Here is a 19,096-nt window from a genome sequence, read left to right as displayed (position 1 = left end):
TCACAAACTATTTCTTAAAAAGTGATGAAATGAACTACATTAAAATTAGAAATGTCTGAACACTAAAAGAGGCTGAGACAAATATCTGCAACACAAATGACCATCGAAGGCTAGATATGCACATACACAGAACTCCTTCAACTCAATATGGAAAAGACAGCCTGATTTTAAAAATAGGCAAGGGATAAGAACTGGCAAAATGCAGAAGAACAAATCCAAACACCAATAAACAAATGAACAACAACAAAAATGAATACGATGAAGTATTATTTCACATAAGTCAGATTGAGCCAAATTATGAAGTCAGGCAATTTCAAGTACTGCAGAGGATGCAGAACACTGGGACCTCTAACTGCTGGTGGGAATGTAAATTGGTACAATCTCTTTGGAGAGCAATTTGGAAAGATTTAGCGAAATTACAGATATACCTCTTCTATGATTCAGCAGTTCTGCTCTAGGTGTAAACCTGAGAGAACCAAAACACTGGAAATGGTGAAAAACCAACAACTTAAATGTCCCTCAGTAAGAGGAGAGATAAAAGATCTGAAGAAAATATAATGAAAGGACAGGACATGATAGAACTAGGGATGGTGGGGGGGGCGCCTGGGTGGCTCAGTGGGTTAAAGCCTCTGCCTTCGGCTCAGGTCATGATCTCAGGGTCCTGGGATCGAGCCCCGCATCGGGCTCTCTGCTCAGTGGGGAGCCTGCTTCCTCCTCTCTCTGCCTGCCTTTCTGCCTACTTGTGATCTCTGTCTGTCAAATAAATGAATAAAATCTTAAAAAAAAAAAAACTAGGTATGGGTACACAAGTAATAATAATAATATTAATAGCTAACCTTTATTAAGTGCTTATTATGTGCCAGACATTAGACTAAGTGCTTTTCATATAAGGTAGGTACGATTTTTATCCCCATTTTGTGGATGAGGAAACTGAGATACAGAAAGGTTAAGAAATTGACCTAAGATCACACAGGTATAATTGCAGAAGTGGGGAGGTTTGACTCTAGACCCTTGTTCTTAACGACGCTATATGGATATGTTATTCTCTATACATCATAAGGAATAGTGGGCTGTTCTAAAAACATTTTTCTATACTTGATACATTTCATGATACGGTTAATTTTTTTTTAAAGATTTTACTTATTTGTCAGAGAGTGAGTGCACAAGCAGGGAGAGCAGAAAGCAGAGGGACAAGCAGGCTCCCTGCTGAGCAAGGAGCCTGATGTGGGACTTGATCCCAGGACTCTGGGATCATGACCTGAGCCGAAGGCAGGCTCTTAACTGACTGAGCCACCCAGATGTCCCCAGAGCTAATTATTAATATATATAAATAAGATGTATTTATTTAAGTGAACACTTGTGAAATTCAAATAAATTTTGTCATCACGGGCTACCAATGTCAAACTCGACAGAAAATAAGTCCCCTTCTGGTTCAAACAGTCCATTATCCTATGTCCTAAGTCTAAACAGGAAAATTCATAAATTTACTAATGGTTCCGCTCTACAGTTCACAACTCCTAGCCCTAAGATACATGCCTAAAGAACATGAATAATTACAGGGACAAGCTGATATGCGTAACAGTGTATCTGTATCTCCACAGCTAGACGCAGACTCACACATGTGGGTTAGAACACTTCCCACATCCTCTGTGAGAGCAGGGCCATACATTTACCTGGTGCCTCTCAGGTTCCTGCATTCTCCACTCTACACACCCCTGTGATATGGAAGCATACTATAAACATCTGTTTTGTTATCAGAATTATGAGAGAGTCTTACCTATAGCAATAGTCTTAACATCAACAAGATAAGCCAATTTCTTACTGTCTTCCATCCCTCGTTGACGCCGCTCATTAATACGGACACTGAAACACGAAGGGTGAGGTAAGGCAGAATGGACTTGGGTCATCGGGATGTTTCGCAAGGGCCCCAAAGTACCATATGGGATGAAGTTTTTAGATTAATCTTGAGGATACAGGAGTTAGAGGTTAAAAGGGACTTCTTTTGGGTTTCAAAAATTTAGAGAACCTTGTGGGGTTACCTGATGAGGTGGGGGTTCATGAATTCAGTACGTACAGAACCCAGGGTATCATTACTCCCCTATTCCACCGGGGTTAGCTCTCCAGCATTGAAGATCATATACACCTGGGGATGAAGGGAACTGTCACGTGGTAGGACGTTTGCATGAAGAAGTCTGCATGGTCAACGGTAGTAGAGGGAGATGTCTTGTCAGTGCAAAGTGACTCCCACTTTCCTCTTTATTCTGTTCCTCTGCCCATCTCGCCCTCCTTTCTTTATCTGCTCTCTCTTAGCTAGGAGGTTTACTGAGATGGTGATGGTTGGTTAATCAAGCTCTACTCACATTTTCATTTTCAAAGAAATACTTCTCATTGCCATCAGATCCCTGCCAAGCCACCTGTAAAAGAGGGAGAGGCCATAACAACAATGTGGGTAAGTATCCAAGACAACGCTGACAGAAGGACGGGGTAGGAAGCAGAGAGAAGGAGTTTAGGAAGGCCCTGATGTTGCACAAGAGGGGTGCTGTGTCACATTCTGCCCTAGGCTTCTAGGCTTCTGAGAGATGCTGTAAAAACAGTCCAACAGTGGGAATTCCCATTCCAGGATTCTAAATCTCCAGGGTCTCACTCCCAGGTCCACCAGGTCCCCAACGCCAGCATCTTAGAGCTTTTCCCCCTCAGGGACCCGGGTTCCCCGGAAGTAGCAGCTCACGATGCTCCATTCCCCGCCCCTCCGCCTGGGGTTCCTACCTCACTAAGGCGATTAGTGTTCAGGTCCCCCAGCAGCAGCGTGTCTGACGTGTGGGCCACCACGCAACGTTCCTTTCCGAGGATTTTCACCTCTTCCACCTCAGAGCCACAGTGTGACTTGAGTACCACTCGGGTCCCCGATGACAGGTTCTTCACAATCACCTTGGTAAGGTACAAGTCTGAGCTCCCTGAGGCTTCCCTCAACCCCAAAGAGGGGTGAACCTGCCGTGCCCACCTCCACAGTGTTAAACAAAGCTAGTCTCTCGTTTCCTCACCTAGCCTAGGCTGTTGTTGGTAAAAATGACACCTCCCGTTCACACAGTGCTCTACTATTTACAAAATGTTTTCAGAGATTATCTCCTTCAATGCTAATACATAACACATACGGGGTAAAAGTAATCACCCTCTTCACATTCCTGTACCTCTTCTGAAAATCTTTGTGATTACTTTAATCATGGTGTATACTGATCATACTCTCATTTCATATACCTCTTTGCTAAAATGATCCTGATTAAGGAACAATATAACACAGGCAATTATCCTTGTATTCTCTGTCCTAACAGTGCTCATGTATAGAGAATGGACAGAAAATGAAAGAACAGGAGTGCCTGGCTGGCTCGGTCAGAGGAGCATGCAACTCTTGACCTCAGTTGTGGGTTTGAGCCCCAAGTGGGGTGTAGAGTTATTTAAAAATAAAATCTTAAAAAAAAAAAAAGAGGGGGCGCCTGGGTAGCTCGGCTGATTAAGCATCTGCCTTCAGTTCAGGTCATGACCTTGGGGTCTTGGGATCAGGCCCCACATTCAGCTCCACGTCAGAGTGCTCCCTCTCCCTCTGGCCTTCCCCTGCTCCTGTGTGGACACTCTGTCAAATAAGTGAACAACATTTCCAAAAAAGAGAAAAAAAGAATGAAGGAATCAATGAATAATAAATGGAAGGAAAAGAGGACAGAGGTAGAGGAAACAGAAAGGTGGGCTCAGGAACTAAGAAATTACCTTGCAATGTCATACACGGTGAGTTCAGAGGCCCTAAAGCAATGTTATGCACCTGCATAATCCTAAACTCCCCAGTTAACAACATATAGGTAATAAAGCTTTTTCTGTTTTGTTTTGTTTTAGAGAGGGATGGAGACTGGGTGGGGCAGAGGGAGAGGGAAAGAGAGAATCTTCAACAGACTCCATGCCCAGCGTGGAGCCCCATGCGGTGCTTGATCTCACAAGCCTGAGATCATGACCTGAGCTGAAATCGAGAGTCCGACACTTAAGACTGAGCCATCCAGGCGCCCCAGGTAGTAACGTTTTAAACCAGGAAGATGGAAGGGGCGATCTCTGTACCCCTTAAATTTGGTGTTTAAATCTTGTCTTACAATAAGCTGGAAGGGTTACAGCAGGAAAGTTGCCAAAGAGTTGCCTGATACACTCTGTTCTCCAGATCAGCTCTACCAGGGATTAAATTTGGCACCGTGGCAGTGTCCAAAAGGAGATTTTGGTGCAGTAGGCTATCAGCTGCTTACCTGGCTAGGTCCCACATACGTCAACTCAAACTTATTCTTGTAAATGCTTCTCCGGAGGCAGCAGTCAAACTGTTCCACTCCACCACAGAGTGTGCCCTAGAAGGGAAAGCGACAACATAAAAGGTAACAGGCATCGGAAGGATATCTAGAGACACCCTTGAAACCCAAGTTCTAGAATCTAGGAAAGAGTTGGCAGTAAAAGGGCTGGCAGTTTTGGGAAGTACCAGATGGAAAGAGGTGGCACTCACAGGACTCAGGGATAGTGATGGGATGAAAGGGAGAAATCAGCCCTGCCTACAGAATTGTCTCTTTTGGCTTCCCATAAAGTGCGAATTTCTCTTTCCTGCCTTTAATGCCATATTTTTAGGTTGGAGTCAAAAGGGAAGAAGAGATTCTCTAGTTTCAGGGAGAGTGCTTTAGGCTAAGGCCGGATTTTTCCTCGTTTGGAGAAAGTCACCCAGGCGGAAAGGGATTACTGGTAAAACGCACCGCACAGAGTTGTGAGCCATCCCGTCTCCAGGCCAAGGCAGTGACGGTATATAAGTTGGCAATCTCCTTGGGCTTTGCCTCCTCCCAGATGCTTCTTCGAGGGCTCCAGTTGAGTACCCGAAGTCTGAAATTAAGGAGGTGGATTTCAGAAGAGATGGAGACTGAGCAAAAGGGTGGAAATGGGTGGGTAACTGAAGGCGATGAGTCTCGCTGTATCAGAGAAGAAAGGAAGTGCAAGAGAACACACATGCTAGGGAATCTCATAGGAGAGGACAAAAAGGTTCAAAGGAAGGAAGTTGGGAAAATCAAGCCAAAAGCAAAATGGGGTGAGAGCGATAGGAGTGGAGAAAACAAAAGGAGATCATGGCTGGTGAGAAAAATGAGCTGCTAGCAAAGGAGAAATAAGGAAAAAGAAACAGAGAAAAAGGAAGGAAGAGACCCACGTGACATCGAAGGGGATAAAAGGACAGGACTGACAAAGCTGATGTGAGGAGACCGGGGCCCTTTCTTTGTTTTATTTATTTTATTTACCCTCCCATCATCCCTCCCTCCCTCCCTCCCTTCCTTCCTTCACCAAACATTTAAGCATACATTATGTACTGGATGCTAATTTAGCCACTGGAGATTTAAAAAAAAATGAACAGGCCCTCTTCTCAAGGGCGTTTCAGTTTAGCCAGATAACTATAAACACCAAAGTGCAATATCATGTGACAAACACTGAGCCAGTGGTCTGAAAAGAGGTAATGGCAATACAAAGAGAGTGGAGATGAATTCCACTGTGGAGGCCCAGGCAGAGGCACAGAGACACAAAATCCTGGTGTATTGTGGAACTCCCAGACTCCCAACAGATGGTGGGAGCAGGACAAGGGAAGTGAGTGAATTAAAACCTGAGGATCTCTTTCAACCTACACTTGATTTCCAACCATTCTCCCACTCTGGCTGAAAATAACTGGGCTAGAGCAAGGTGTACACAGGGAAAGTAGGTCGAAGATGCACATGGAAAGGGACCCACCTGTCATAACTTGCCAACACAACAGACTGGCCCCCAGGGCTTGCAGCAGCCGTGGTGAACTCCTGCTCCTGAGGGTCACGGCTGTAATCAAAAGTTTGTAGCACGTGGGGGGCCCCTGGGTGGCTCAGAGGGTTAAAGCCTCTGCCTTCGGCTCAGGTCATGATCCCAGGGTCCTGGGATCAAGCCCCGCATCGGGCTCTCTCCTTGGTGGGGAGCCTGCTTCCTCCTCTCTCTCTCTGTCTTCCTCTCTGCCTACTTGTGATCTCTCTCTGTTGAAAAAATAAATAAAAATCTTTAAAAAAAAAAAAAAGTTTGTAGCACGTGGCCTTCCTTTCCATAGGCTACAATTCTCCGATCACAGCCTGCAGCCACGATGCTGTTGGTTGCCCAAGCCAAGGCCTAGGGTGGGCATGGGTGGTTAACCAACTTCCCCTAAGACAAAAGTAAAGGGTTCCAATCGCTCTGACTCTCACAGCCTCAGCCAGGGAGTCTTCCTTTCTAGGAAAAATGTATACCCTGTACAAATCTTCCTCCCAACATTTTCCCACCCCAACACATCCTAATCTGGAGAACGTCACAAACTGTCTTTAGGTTTTATACTCTTACACACAAATGTATGACATACACACACACGTCTGACATTGTCCTCAAGAGGAAACCTCAAAAGGCTTGTATGTTGAGTTCTTTAGTAAACACCTATAAGGCCCCCAAAGGGACATATCCTACACATTAACTAACACTGGGTAGGTCCACACGGAGCATACAACTCCTTCTTTACACAAGAAATACATTTAATTATTACATGAGTAATTCTTTTTTTTTCATCTCTTTTGGCTTCCAATAAAGTACGAATTTCTCTTTCCTGCCTTTAATGTCGTATTTTTAGGTTGGAGTCGAAAGGGAAGAAGAGATTCTCTAGTTTCAGGGGAGAGTGCTTTAGGCTAAGGCCGGATTTTTCCTAGTTTGGAGAAAGTCACCCAGGCAGAAAGGGGTTACTTTGTCTTTTTTTTTTTAAAGTTTTAGTTATTTAAGTAATCTCTACACCTCATGTGGCGCTCAAACTCACAACCCTGAGATCAAGAGTCACATGATCCACCAACTGAGCCAGCCAGGCACCCCTCTACAAGTAATTCTTAAGGTAAGTTAGTCAAACAATAGAGAATTACATAAAGTAAAACATAAACATTCCTTCTATCCCCCACCCTTTCCCTTTTCTCTCTTGAGAATGACTTTTTTTTTCCTATGAATTTATACATATAAACACACTTTTTACATAGATAAGAATAATTTTCACTTTCCCTCACTCTCAGAATCCTTTCCACTCGATTCCTCCTTGCCCACAAATATTAAGCTGTAGCCTCCGGAATAAAAATTCTCTCTGTGGCTGCATCTAAATGTACCCCCGCCAACCACCTCAATCTTCATGTTCAACCTCCCCTAGGAGGGATCTTGGGTTTGTTTCTTTACCCCCATCTCACAGCATCCTTTAGTCATACTTGTGACTCTCCAGAGCCTTCATCATCGAAGAAATACCTAACAATGGTCCCATCTGCATGACCAGAGAGAATTCCTTCCCCAGAGGAACTAAAAAAGTGAGTGAATTAAAAGGAAGAGGAAGAGGAAGAAAGAGATTACTCTGTCTCACCAAGAAATCCCGCTTCTGTGTCAAACATTACCCTACCTGGGCTCCCTGCTACCAGTCCTCCTCATCTTCCATATTATAGTCTCCCAGTCCCGACATCCCCATCGCTTCTTCCTACGTCTCCAAGCTTGGGATATTGCTCTTCCTTACTCACTTTGTTGTCAGTGACACCACGGAAGAATCTGTCCCATAGATGGTAGGTGATTTATTAGTTTGAGTGTTTGCTAAACGAACCTGAAAATGGGAAAATGGATACAAGTCTGGTTAGGTTCCTTTCAATGCCACCCAGATCCTAAGGAAAGAGAAAGAAATAACAAAAAACTGGTCCTTCCGTTTTCTCCCCCAATATATAACTGGACCCTAAGGGAGACATTTAACCATATTTCTCTCTCCAGGACCATTATCCCCACCCACAGGCTCTCCTGTGTTTCTCTTCCTCCTTTACCTTCCCTTCAGCCAGTCCAAAAACAATGACGTGCTCTGCTGGCCACTGCAGACAAGTGACAGCACTCGGGAAGGAGGAAATCGTGAAAAGGATAACCCTGTCCATGGAGCCCAGCGCATTTATAACAAACTGAACCCCCCGCCTCATGCCACCACCCCAGTCGCCTACAGAGGAGAAGAGGACACAGCCGGGCTCAAGGAGGAAAGCAAGGAGCACGGGCAGCCACGCAGCACCATCCTCCATCCTCTCAGTTGGAAAGGGCAGACTGACAAGTTAAAAATGCAACTTCTGGTTACATTTACGAGTAGATATACTGATATATGTTTGCTCATCCCAATCTCCCAGGGACAGGTCTGAACTTTACCGTCTGGATGAATTTGTTACAGATGACTTTCTTGTCACCCCTGCCAAATAAAAGGAGGGAAAACATATTAAAAACACTTCCATAAATAAAGTGCCACACGTGATGCTGGGGGAAGGGAAGAAAGACCAGATACGTTCCCTGCTCCCCCTAATGTTTCCTACCGTTGCATAGGAGCCTTGAAAGGAGGCATAAAATGGAGCCCGAGCAGTTTTAGAACAGGAACAAAGATGCTGTGTCACCAAGGGCTCCCATCACAGGTCCTCATGCTGACCTTAGGCTGATTCCACCAGGGATGGGATCTCACAACACATGAGGCAGGCACAGATAGGGAAGCAGCAACAGACTCGGGAAGGCCTTTGCTCTCCACGTCCCAGCCTGGACCATCATCTTCTCTACTCCCCTTTCCCCGATGAGACATTTCTTCCTGCCTTCCCCTTCTTTCCCAGGTCACCCCCACCTCCCAGGCTCTATCCTCACCAATCCTCGCCAATCTTGTACACGTAGATGATGTTGTCGGTCTGTCCTATGGCAATTTTAGTGGAATCAGGAGAAAAAGCCACGCCCTTCACCATATAGCTCTTCCTGCCATACTAAGAGTTCAAAAAGGAAAAGAAAAAAAAAGTCATGAGTACACATGGTAGAGAAAAGAGAAGAAAAGGTGTTTGTGTGACTGTATTGAGTGTGAGGGATTTATCCTGAGAAAAGATGGGGCAGGCCATTTCCTGTGCAGATGGCTGGGGAAGTTAGTTAGGAAGTTTTCCAGATTCCTAACACCCCATGAACAGGTTAAGGACACACAGAGTACTCTCTTCACCTTCACGTCAGCTGGTTTCGTGGAGAATCTCTCTCCGCTCCCCATGTTCATCGTATAGCAACACCACTCGGTCCACTGTGCAGACGGCAAACTTGGCATTGTTCTGGGACCAAGCCATGCAGGTCACCTTTGCAGCTCCATCCTGCAGAGGCAGAGGGGGCAGTTGTTCGTCTAGAGTGACAAAAGCATTTCTAGTTCCTTTAGCTCTAGTGTGACTTTGGTCAATTCTCCACATCACAGTCCTTAAAACAAAAGATGCATCCTGGTCTCCAAGGCTGTAAAACCCTGGTGCAGGAGAACAAGGTGCTTTAGAAACCATTAATGCAAATACACTTCGAGGTGACACGCAGAGTCAACTGTACCAATGTGCCCCTGCAATGGCCTTGCTCCTTCATAGCTCAACTGAAATAAATTCAATTGGTCTGGTAAGTTTTTGTTTTTTTTTAAATAGGTTCTGGTCTTCAGTCATTCATTCAACATACACATTTTTTTCATTCAATACTATTTTTTAAAGGTTTTATTTATTTATTTGACAGAGAGACAGAGAGAGAGGGAACACAAGCAGAGGGAGCGGGAGAGGGAGAAGCAGGCTTCCCAGTGAGCAGGGAGCCCAATGTGGGGCTCAATCCCATGACCCTGGATCATGTCCTAGCTGAAGACACTTAATGACTTAGCCACCCAGGCACTCCTCTTTCAATGTTTTTTGAATACCTTACGGGGAAAGGCATGTAGCCAGGCGCTGAGAGGAAGACAAAGGGCAAAATATGGTCCCTGCCCCCAGGCTAATAACATGGTGCAAAACAGGAAAAATCCCATTAGAGAGGCATGTACAAAGCAGATGATAGTTTGGAGAAGCCTGAAATCGTTTTATGTTTAAATGACCAACTTTAAGGTTTGAACATTGGATGTAGTTAAATGGGGGAAGTTATCTGAAGTAGAAGGAATGATAGGAGCAAAGGCAAATCTCATTAAGAGACAGTAATTTAATTTAGCTGAAACTATCTTGCAAATAGAACAGACGAAGTAAGGCAGGAAGAACAGTGAGGCCAGCGCAAAAAAAACTTTGAAATTTGGCCAAGGAGTTTGGGCTTATTTGGTAGGAAAAAGACAGTGAAAGTTCTGGAATGGGGAGTAAAACAATCAGAGCTTAGATTTAGGATGAAAATGTCACTAGCTTTTTTTTTTTTTTAAATTCCCCCTCCAAACTACACACTGCTCAGAAGTCCAATTTTGAAATGATCATCTCCCAGTCGATTATTCTCTTCCACATCTGTCCACCACCTGGTCCTCAATGGTTCTGCACTAAGGACTTCCCTCCTTGAAATAAAACATTTAGCTTCTGCTCCAATTGTGTGATTAATTACTTGGGCTCCAGAGCTCTGGTTTGAAACGTTGTTACTTTTCACTCCTAACCCACCTACCTCCAAAGTCCCAGGTTTAAAAGGCCTTTTTTTTTTTCTCCCCTCCATCACAATCCTCAGAGTCAGAAAATAGCCACACCACCACCTTTACCCCCCTCCATCGCTTGATTAAATTAGGTTCGAAGGGCTGAGGGTTCCTCATTTTCCTTGCTCATCATCTTCCTTCATCATTTTGCCAATCCTGGGCGTTGGCCCTACCCTGCATCATGACATCTTATTTTGAAAGACTGAAGGGGATTTTCACTTCCAAGTATTCCATGAGGGTAAAGGAATTTTTAAATTACAATGTCGGGGGCAGTTTCCTGAGCAATGAGCACTTCTCTCTTTTGTTCCAGTTTCCCTCTATTCTCCTCATACCACATTCGCTGTGAAGCCTTCCTCATTCCTCACAGCACTGTCCTGAGGATTAAATGGGGGCAGGGAGTAGAAGAATAAAAACTAACCTTTAACAAGATCTTACCATTGACTAGGCATTTTGATAAATGCTCAATATGCATTGTCCTTTTACTTCATAACGCTGAGACAGATATGATTATGCATATTTTACAGATGGGGAACCTGAGGTTCAGAAAAGTTAAGTCATTTGCTCAAATTTACATACACAGTTCATAACGGGGCGGAACCAAGATTTAAATCCACGTATGTCTGACTCCACAAACCACAGTCCTAACTCCTTAAATTATGCTGTCTTGCTACATATGAAACATTCACTTATGGCAGATGATATCATTAGCTGTATGAGTCTATCCTTTGAATTTTGAATGTTCTCTCTCGTCTATCAGTTTCTACAGGGCTTTTCAGTTCGCTAAGGCTTTTGCGCACGTGACTTTCTTTAACTCTTCCTCCAAACCCCCTCAGGTTGCTATTATTGTTCCTCCCATTTTCCAAACGAAGTAGTTGGGTGGGCGCTCAGAGACTGTGTGCCGAGGGCTTCAAGTCAGCGGGATTGGACCATTTATTTCAAGTGGAGCTGCCACTAGGACTTGGATGCTGGTCTCCTAGCTCCAAAACCCAGCCTTTCTTTAGCATGGCTCCTCTCCCGGTGCCCAGCCTTTTCCGAATCTGAGATCTTCATCATCAGAACGAACGTGAGGTCTTCGGCACTCCGTCTTTGGGGCTTTTACCTAAAGCGCTTGTATACCTGGGCGCAGACTTAGGTTCGCTGTTTACATGGGCGCCCAGCACGGGGCCTCGTACACAACTGATGTCAAATGAAACGGAAATGAAAGCTACCGACGTTAGCGGTCCGTCTTGACTACTGCACCCTACCGACCGAGCAGCGACTCCGCATACAGTAGGCGCCCAACATCGTGAAGATGTCAGTTCCCCCACTTCTCTGGGAACGTTAAGGCTGGCGAGGGAGGGAACAGGCACGCAACTCCTCACCTGAGGGCTCTGCAGGGTCCTCAGGTGCTTCAACTGCATGACGAACACCTGCCTCTCTGATGCCACCAGTCAGCGACAACTCCCGTCGTTACCTGGACAACCCGCCACGCGGCCGCAGCCACTGCCGCTGACGCAGAGGCGACTAGAGCGCGACGCACGTCGCAAGTTCAGCACGTAGCTTCGCCGTGAAGCAAACAGAACGTGCGCAGGCGCAGTGAGGACGAGGGCGGGACCCCGAGAGGACTCGAATCCTCTCTTCAACCAATCCTGTCGTTGCTTGCACACTCAAGCTCAAGCCACGCCCACAAGCCCTCCGCAAACTCGAAGTCCTAGGTAATGGCGGTTTTTCTCGCGCCGGGATTGTGAGTAAAGTGTGGCTGAACACTTCTTTTAATCCTTACAACCCTGGAGGAAGGCAGGGCGGTCGCTTTCATACGTTTTGCAGCGGCCCGGATTGAACCCAAATAGGCTATGATTTGCACGGGGTATCACGAGGCTAATAATGATAGCTAACTGAATACTCAGTATGCGTCTGCCAGGTACTGTGCAAAAGGTTGTCGATGCATTATCTCATTTAATCTCAAAGACACCTTTTGAAGGGGATGGCATTATTAGTTCCATTTCACATGCCAGGAGACTCAGGATTAGAAGGGTCACTTAACAAACTAACAGTAAATGATGTAACTGGGATTCAACCCAGAGCTGATGCATTTAAACAGCCTTTATCTTCTGAACTTCTAGCTCCCTATATCTATGCCATGCTCCTATACCCCGTGCCACTTCCATCCCAAGAGATGAGGTGTCCAGAGTCAGAGATGTGAGTGTTTCCGCGCCAGCGGCCAGTGAGAGGTACTACTTCAGAACTGGGTAGCAGTGGATCAAAGACTGCTGCCCAGATCTGGGTGCTTTTGTGGTTCAAGGCAGAGGGCAAATGAGAACTTGGCTTATCTGATAGGGTGAAGTTAAGTCTTGTGATACCTGGGGTTGGAGCTTGGTGAAGTAGAAAGGATAATGTCTTCTTGATCTGTTTGGATTCGGGTCCCTTTCAGAATTACTGGTCTAAATTCTTGTAACATGCCAGAGAGACTGAGATGCAGAAAAGGAGCGTTCATACATCTCCTCTGGAAAGATCCGAAGTTGAGAAGACCTATAATTCTCCAGCGAGTATAGCATATGATGTCCAGATTCTGGGTTCTGCAGCCTTTCCCTCACAGTGGTTGCAAACGTCAACAGGTATTTCTCTCACTGGCACCATCCCCCCACCCTTGGAATTTAGGCAACAGTAGGGGAAAGCCTCTATTTTCACAGGAAGGAAGTAGCCCCAGAGCCCAAAGTATAAGTCTTTTGACAGGGGCGTTCCAACCCCTCAGTTTTATTTCCATAATCCTCCTCTGGATATAGTGGCAGAGAGTGACTATAAACTCATTTACACTTCACAGTTCTTATTGACTTTGACCGAATCAGCAGAGACAGAGGCAGACAGAAACAAAAGGAAAAGTGAGGGCGGGGAAGACTATAAGTAGAGGAGTGCACAGGAGAGGAGCATGTGGCACTGAAGGATCCATTAGTGGAGCTGCTCTTTCATTTGTCCCCAAACACCGTTCAGTCCTTTTCTGGAAATTAACTCAAGGTTGATGGAGGAGTCAGAGGAATAAATGGTGAAAAGCTTGGGTGTCAATGTGGGCAGTGAACTTAAAAAGGTTACCGGCCCCTCTCATGTGGTATAACCTTCGTTTCCACGGGTGCAGGAGAATTTATATCCCCCCCTTCTCTTCCTTCTCCCCCCTTCTCACTGAACAAAAGGAACTAGGGCTCTAGTTTTCTACACCCATTTCTGTCCTCTGCCCACCCATCCCAGGCTACAGAATCAAAACAAACACCTTAGAACAATGAGAGTGCTCCTGTCGAGTTGGTGGTGGTGTGAGAGGCCCTTGTGGTCGGGGGAGAGACAGTGGGGAAGTGTCTTCAGCATACTGTACAGTATCCCATACAGTCATCTCCAGTTTGTCCAAGAACGTTTATTGGAAAAATGTCCAACGGGTGAGGTCACCAGCAGCTGGGGGGGGGGGGCACCAGGTGAGAGGGGGAGCACCTGAGGCTCCGTGGAAGACATTGGAGTAGTGCAGTGCAGCATCTGCCTCCAGACCCAGACAATTCCTTTGAGTTGCTGGGGGAGGGGGAGTACCCAAAGAAACACCCCTCTCTGAGACCCAGAGGCAAGATGTGGGGGCGGCTGGGGATGCCGAGAGTCCTGATGCAGGTGCGATGGGGGCCCCATCTGGGACCTAGTGGGATACAGTTGAACAAGTGTCTCTCCCCTGGACCTGGGGGATGGAAGGACATATCCCATCTGATAGCCATTCCCCAGGTCCAGGGGCACAGACCCTAAGAGACCTACCTTCTGGCCCTGCTCACAGTGGAAAGAGGATGGGTACCCGGCCTGAGATTGTGGGAGTGTCATTACCCTCTAGGAGATTATGGGATCCTTCAGCCTTGGGTAGATCACCAACTGAGGCTCTCCCTGACCCTATCCCCATCCCCAGGTTGTTAGTGCATCTGGTTTCGAGTTCGGTTTCTTCACTCATACATCAGTGGTGTTGATGATGGTGACTTTTTCTGTTTAAAAAAAAAAAATGGCTTGAGTCTCATGTCAGGAAGGTAAGAGCCTCCTCCATCCCAAATATCCATTTCCCCTCTCTTCCTGCCCCTCTTTGGCCTTCTCCCTTTCCCTGACTGCTTCTAGAAGCAAAATCACCCTTCCCTCCCTCACCGGCCCCACATCACATCACCTGTCTCGTCCCCACAGGCCTTCCCTGAGGACTCTGTTCCGGCCCCTTCCCCTTCTCCTTGGGGTTGTTGTTGGAGTCGTTGTCCTTGATGATATCATACTGACGGCAGAAGAGCCCAATTACAGCTGAAACACAACAATACAATCTGCACCTTGATCTTGACCTCCCCACTCACAGCCTTGAAGGGCAGTGAGATATCCACACGGTTTCTAGAAAATCTGAGAAGAAAACCCTTGAATTTCTGGTGCTCATCTGCGAGCACCACCCTCTTAGCCTTCCTCTCCTCAAACTTCTGCTCACCCCCAACTAAGAATCTCCCCGCTGCATTTCCTTCCCTGCCTTTTCTCCCGACAGCCTTCACCACCTCCCACCTTCACTGAGCCCCCACTCCCCCAGTCCTTGGTCCCCCGTGCAGCTGCTCACTCACCGGCCCACATGAGCAACACCACCACAATGATCACCACTTCCCCTGTCTGCAGTGGTCGCTCTCCCTCCAGACCCTCCACTGTGATGTCACCTGAGAAGAAAGATGGACTCCAGGTTACGGGGAGCGGCCACAGAGCTCTTCTATGCAGACCCGTAAGGATGGAGAGTCTGGGGCCAGGGTTGCCCCTGAGAGCCCCTCTCTAGGAAGCTGTTGGTGGACAGGTAGTTAGAGACCAAAACAGCAGGACCGTTGCGGGCAAGTATTTATGCAGACTGCGGCGGCTGGGAACAGAGGGTGTGGAAAAGGAAGCTTAAAAGCCCTTCTCCCGGGGCACCTGGGTGGCTCAGTGGGTTAAAGCCTCTGCCTCCAGCTCAGGTCATGATTCCAGGGTCCTGGGATCGAGCCCCGCATCGGGCTCTCTGCTCAGCAGGGAGCCTGCTTCCTCCTCTCTCTCTGCCTGCCTCTCTGCCTACTTGTGATCTTTCTGTCAAATAAATAAATAAAATCTTTAAAAAAAAAAAAAACCCTTCTCCCAAACGATTCATTATCAGCCTGTTTATACCCAGTCCCCTGCCAACCTTTTTCCTTCGTTTCTTGGCAGTATGATGAATTAAGTCATCCTTTTATTCATCTAAGCTAGACTGTGGCTTGTTTAGGGGGAAGTAAACAAGAGGCTAAAGGGCAGGTAAAAAGCCAGAGAATCCAAAGCTTTCGGGAGTGGAGGATAGCTGAGCCTCTCACCTGGGCTTGAGCTGTTGGAGGGTAGCCGGTTGGAACCCTTGAGAGTTCGGAAGTGCACCGGAGGCCCTGGGGGGCTCTCTCCCCGAAGGCCGATGCTCCGAACCTGCATCGTGTAGCATCGTGTAGTCGCTGTCTTCAGCCAGTCCCCAGAGGGCACAGGCCCGCGTGGTGGTGTTCACCTCCCCGATCACACGCTGCCCAAGGCCATTCTGTCGCTGCGGGGAGATGATGGGACAGGAGGGCAGTCTCACACCAGTCCCAGGACTCAAATATCCAAGCACTCCACGGAGTAGGATGACAAGGGCAGCTTGTGCCAGGGGACACCAGCTCCCAGATTCCCCCACCACGGGGAGGGGAGCTTTGGTCTCCGGTGGGGGTAACGGAAGGAAGGCTCAGAGTTCCAAGGACACGGGCTGAGGGAGCAGAAGGATGATTCGTACTTGCTGGGAAATGGAGTAGCCAATGACGATGTTGCCTCTGGGACGTCCCAGGACACAGTGGCCGAGTTGGCTCTGAGGTGAGTGACTGTCACATTCACAGGAGAGGGAGGCCAGTCTGTTGGGTGTGCCAGAGTGAATACGTTAACAGGTCCCGTCTGCGGACTAGCTCTGCTTGATCCCACTACCCCTTTACTCACCTGCTCGCACAAAGCCCAGGTCACTACTGACCAGCAGGAGGACCGTAGGGCTTAAATATGGGGAGAGGGGCATCAGCGAAGCCATGGTCCCCACGAGTCCGCTGGGAGGCACTGGGGTATCCGCTTGACATTCAGGCGGGGCTCCTGGAGGCAGGAGTTCTTGTTGGCGGGGGGGGGGGGGGGGTGTCCAGGACTGCGCAGAACGCACGGGTGGCAGCAGCTCTCCTGGGCTCCCCTCCGCCCACAGCAGCCCCGGATCCCCACGTTCTCCCTACGTCTTCCCCGCCCCCGTATCACCCGGGTGTCCCCAGTGCGCCGCTCTGCCCGGCCCACACCCACCTCCGCCGGTCCTCGCGGTCGGTCAGGCCTCGGGGGGCTGCTCGGTGTCCAGAGGGCGGCCCATCGCCCGGCTCCGTGGCGCTGCCCCTACCCCATCCCGGCGCGGGCCGGGCGCGGCGGGCAGCGCGGGACCGAGCTGCGGGCAGAGGGCAGGCGGAGGCGTAGCGGGAGCGGGCCGCGGGGCTGCGGGGGCCCCCAGAGCTCGGACGGGCCGCGTAGTCTGTCCCTGAGCGGGGGGCGGTGCCGGCGCGGCCTGGCCGCTGTCCGGAGTCCCGGTGCGGGAGGCAGTGCGGCTGCTCCGCCGGCCCCTGCAGCGGGATGTGACCGTCCCGGCTAGTTAGCCGCCGCCTTCTGCAGAGCTGGCCGCGCTCGCTCCGCCGCAGCCCGACCGGGACGTGCCGGCCCGCCCCGCCCCGCCCCGCCCCGCCGGGGTTCTCGCCGCCTTCATCCCCCTCACCCCCCCTCCTTCGACCCCGTTCTCCCGGGGCCCCTCCCACGACCCTCCCATTGGCGGCCTCCCGGGTCCCCCTTGCCTCTAATCCCGGCTCCGTCCGAGGAGCCCGCAGGGGCGTAGGGAGAGGCGCAGATGCGAGGGTCTCGGGCACCTGGGAGGGCCCCTCCCTCCCCGGGTGGAATTAGCCACGTTGGGAGGAGGAATCCCACTTCCCCTGCGGGAGGGGACAGAGTGGCGAGATAATTGTTCTGAAATCTCCTACTTGTAGACTGCGTCAGCTTTTAAATCTCTTCCCCATTCAGAATCTGATACTGATTCTCTTCGTTCTCATTCATTTTTAATTTATTAAACAAATATTTATTGAGCGTCAGCTAGGTGTCTGGGCGTGGGAAGAGCAGGAGGACAGCGGTTAAGACAGCAGGCTGGGTTTATAGGGGCGGAAGTCTAAAGAGTAGCAACCTATGGTTTTTAGCTCTTCTTCCTGCCTGGCGTGGAGAAATTGGTCGTCTAAGTGTCAGGTTTCCTAAAATCAGAGCGTCTAGAACCTCATAGGGCTGTTGGCAGCATCCAGTGAGATAATGTTGGGGAATGTCTCTATAAATCTTATGACACTGTGTGAGCGAGGGATTAGCATTAATTTGCACCAGTCTGTTAGTTACTTCATTCGTTTAACAAACAGAAATCCTTAAACTATTTCATGAGATCTGGAGTAACAACCTGGGTGTGAGTCCCCTTTCTGTCAACTGTGTGATCTTCAGCAATGGACCTAACTTCTCTGAGCCTCTGCTTTACCATCTGCAAAACGAGGGTGTCAGTGTGGTCTCCTTAGTGTGAATGTACCCAGTGAGATACTGTATGTGAAAAGTGCATTGTTCAGTGTAAATAAATGTTGGCTCATGTTGTATTTAGGGCAGATACTTTGGTTTCTAATTCTCTGTGCAGCATTTCTATTTCTGTGGCACTTTTTTCCTGTAATATTCAGTTCAGCGTGTGTCCCCCTGGGGCTCCAAAGCTTCTGTTACCTTCCTTCTGAGATGAAAGAGTGAAGTGGAGCAAGAGGGGCCCGGAGGACTGTGTGTTCTGGACACGTGATCAAGCCATGGCTCAGGTCCTGTGACCTCTGCTGTGCCTGAGGACCCTGATCTCTGGCCTCCTGTTGCATCCTGGTCCCAGAGCACTCTGCTCAGGGATTCTCCTTGTCCTGGGACTGGGTATTACCCTGCACTTCTGAGCTCCAGGCCCTCCAGAGAAGAGGTCATTGTGTCCAAAGGTTAAGAGTAATGAACCTCAGGTTTCCCCCTTCATGGGGGCAAAGCAGAGGCTGGGCAGTCTGCATGCATGCAAAGAGGGACCCCTGGAGCTTCCCTGGGGTGTCCAGAGGGCTGGTGGCCCACTGATGAGGAAAGGGTGCGGGGAGAGATACTCAGAGGGGGTGGTGCTCAGAGAGGCCAGGGTACCTGGGTTAATCATCACTGTGGCTCACATAAGGCCCCACCAGCTGGAAGCAGACTTAGCGTGACAGAAGGGTTTGTGAGGCTGAAGACACAGGCACCACAGGGTGTCCACAGCGTGAGACCATGCTGGGCACAAAACGGTTTCAACACGTGATTGAGACCCCAGAGCCTGGCAAGTAGGAGGTGAGACCCCCCTCTTCCCCATGTTGGTCTTCTGCACTGATTCCTAGAATCATTTCTCATCTGGACTTCCCTCCACCCTGGGTTTCTGTTTTCCCTCTCCTCCTTCCCATCATTTTCCTGACCTTCATCATTGGGCCCGGAGTACCAAGTTCAGGCTAAATCCTTGGATGGTGTGTGTGTGTGTGTGTGTGTGTGTGTGTGTTGGTGTCCCCAAACCTTGTG

General features: G+C 48.6%; 2 pseudogenes across 2 annotated transcripts in view; both read right to left on the bottom strand.

The window, feature by feature from the left end:
- The window catches only part of LOC308349008 (intraflagellar transport protein 172 homolog), a 32,541-nt pseudogene extending 20,652 nt beyond the window's left edge, over positions 1 to 11,889 (bottom strand). The window contains exons 1-15 of the transcript in view: positions 11,851 to 11,889; positions 9,044 to 9,185; positions 8,707 to 8,819; positions 8,230 to 8,269; positions 7,866 to 7,931; positions 7,575 to 7,654; positions 7,275 to 7,362; positions 6,100 to 6,210; positions 5,779 to 5,882; positions 4,767 to 4,890; positions 4,278 to 4,373; positions 2,767 to 2,928; positions 2,361 to 2,414; positions 2,040 to 2,143; positions 1,778 to 1,863 (exon numbers count right to left, since the gene is read on the bottom strand). The product of the transcript in view is annotated as an intraflagellar transport protein 172 homolog (transcript). The remainder of the gene's footprint in view (positions 1 to 1,777; positions 1,864 to 2,039; positions 2,144 to 2,360; positions 2,415 to 2,766; positions 2,929 to 4,277; positions 4,374 to 4,766; positions 4,891 to 5,778; positions 5,883 to 6,099; positions 6,211 to 7,274; positions 7,363 to 7,574; positions 7,655 to 7,865; positions 7,932 to 8,229; positions 8,270 to 8,706; positions 8,820 to 9,043; positions 9,186 to 11,850) is intronic.
- A 2,542-nt stretch (positions 11,890 to 14,431) lies between these two features.
- LOC308349013 (fibronectin type III domain-containing protein 4-like) lies at positions 14,432 to 17,157 on the bottom strand (annotated as a pseudogene). Its single transcript has 7 exons — positions 16,784 to 17,157; positions 16,445 to 16,588; positions 16,248 to 16,362; positions 15,808 to 16,022; positions 15,067 to 15,156; positions 14,640 to 14,764; positions 14,432 to 14,466 (listed from the first exon to the last, which is right to left on the bottom strand). The product of its transcript is annotated as a fibronectin type III domain-containing protein 4-like (transcript).
- Between the last annotated feature and the right edge of the window lie 1,939 nt (positions 17,158 to 19,096).

The sequence above is a fragment of the Martes martes genome, assembly GCF_963455335.1.
Source record: "Martes martes genome assembly, chromosome: 9".
NCBI lineage: Eukaryota > Metazoa > Chordata > Mammalia > Carnivora > Mustelidae > Martes > Martes martes.
This window is presented reverse-complemented; position numbering and strand designations above follow the sequence as displayed.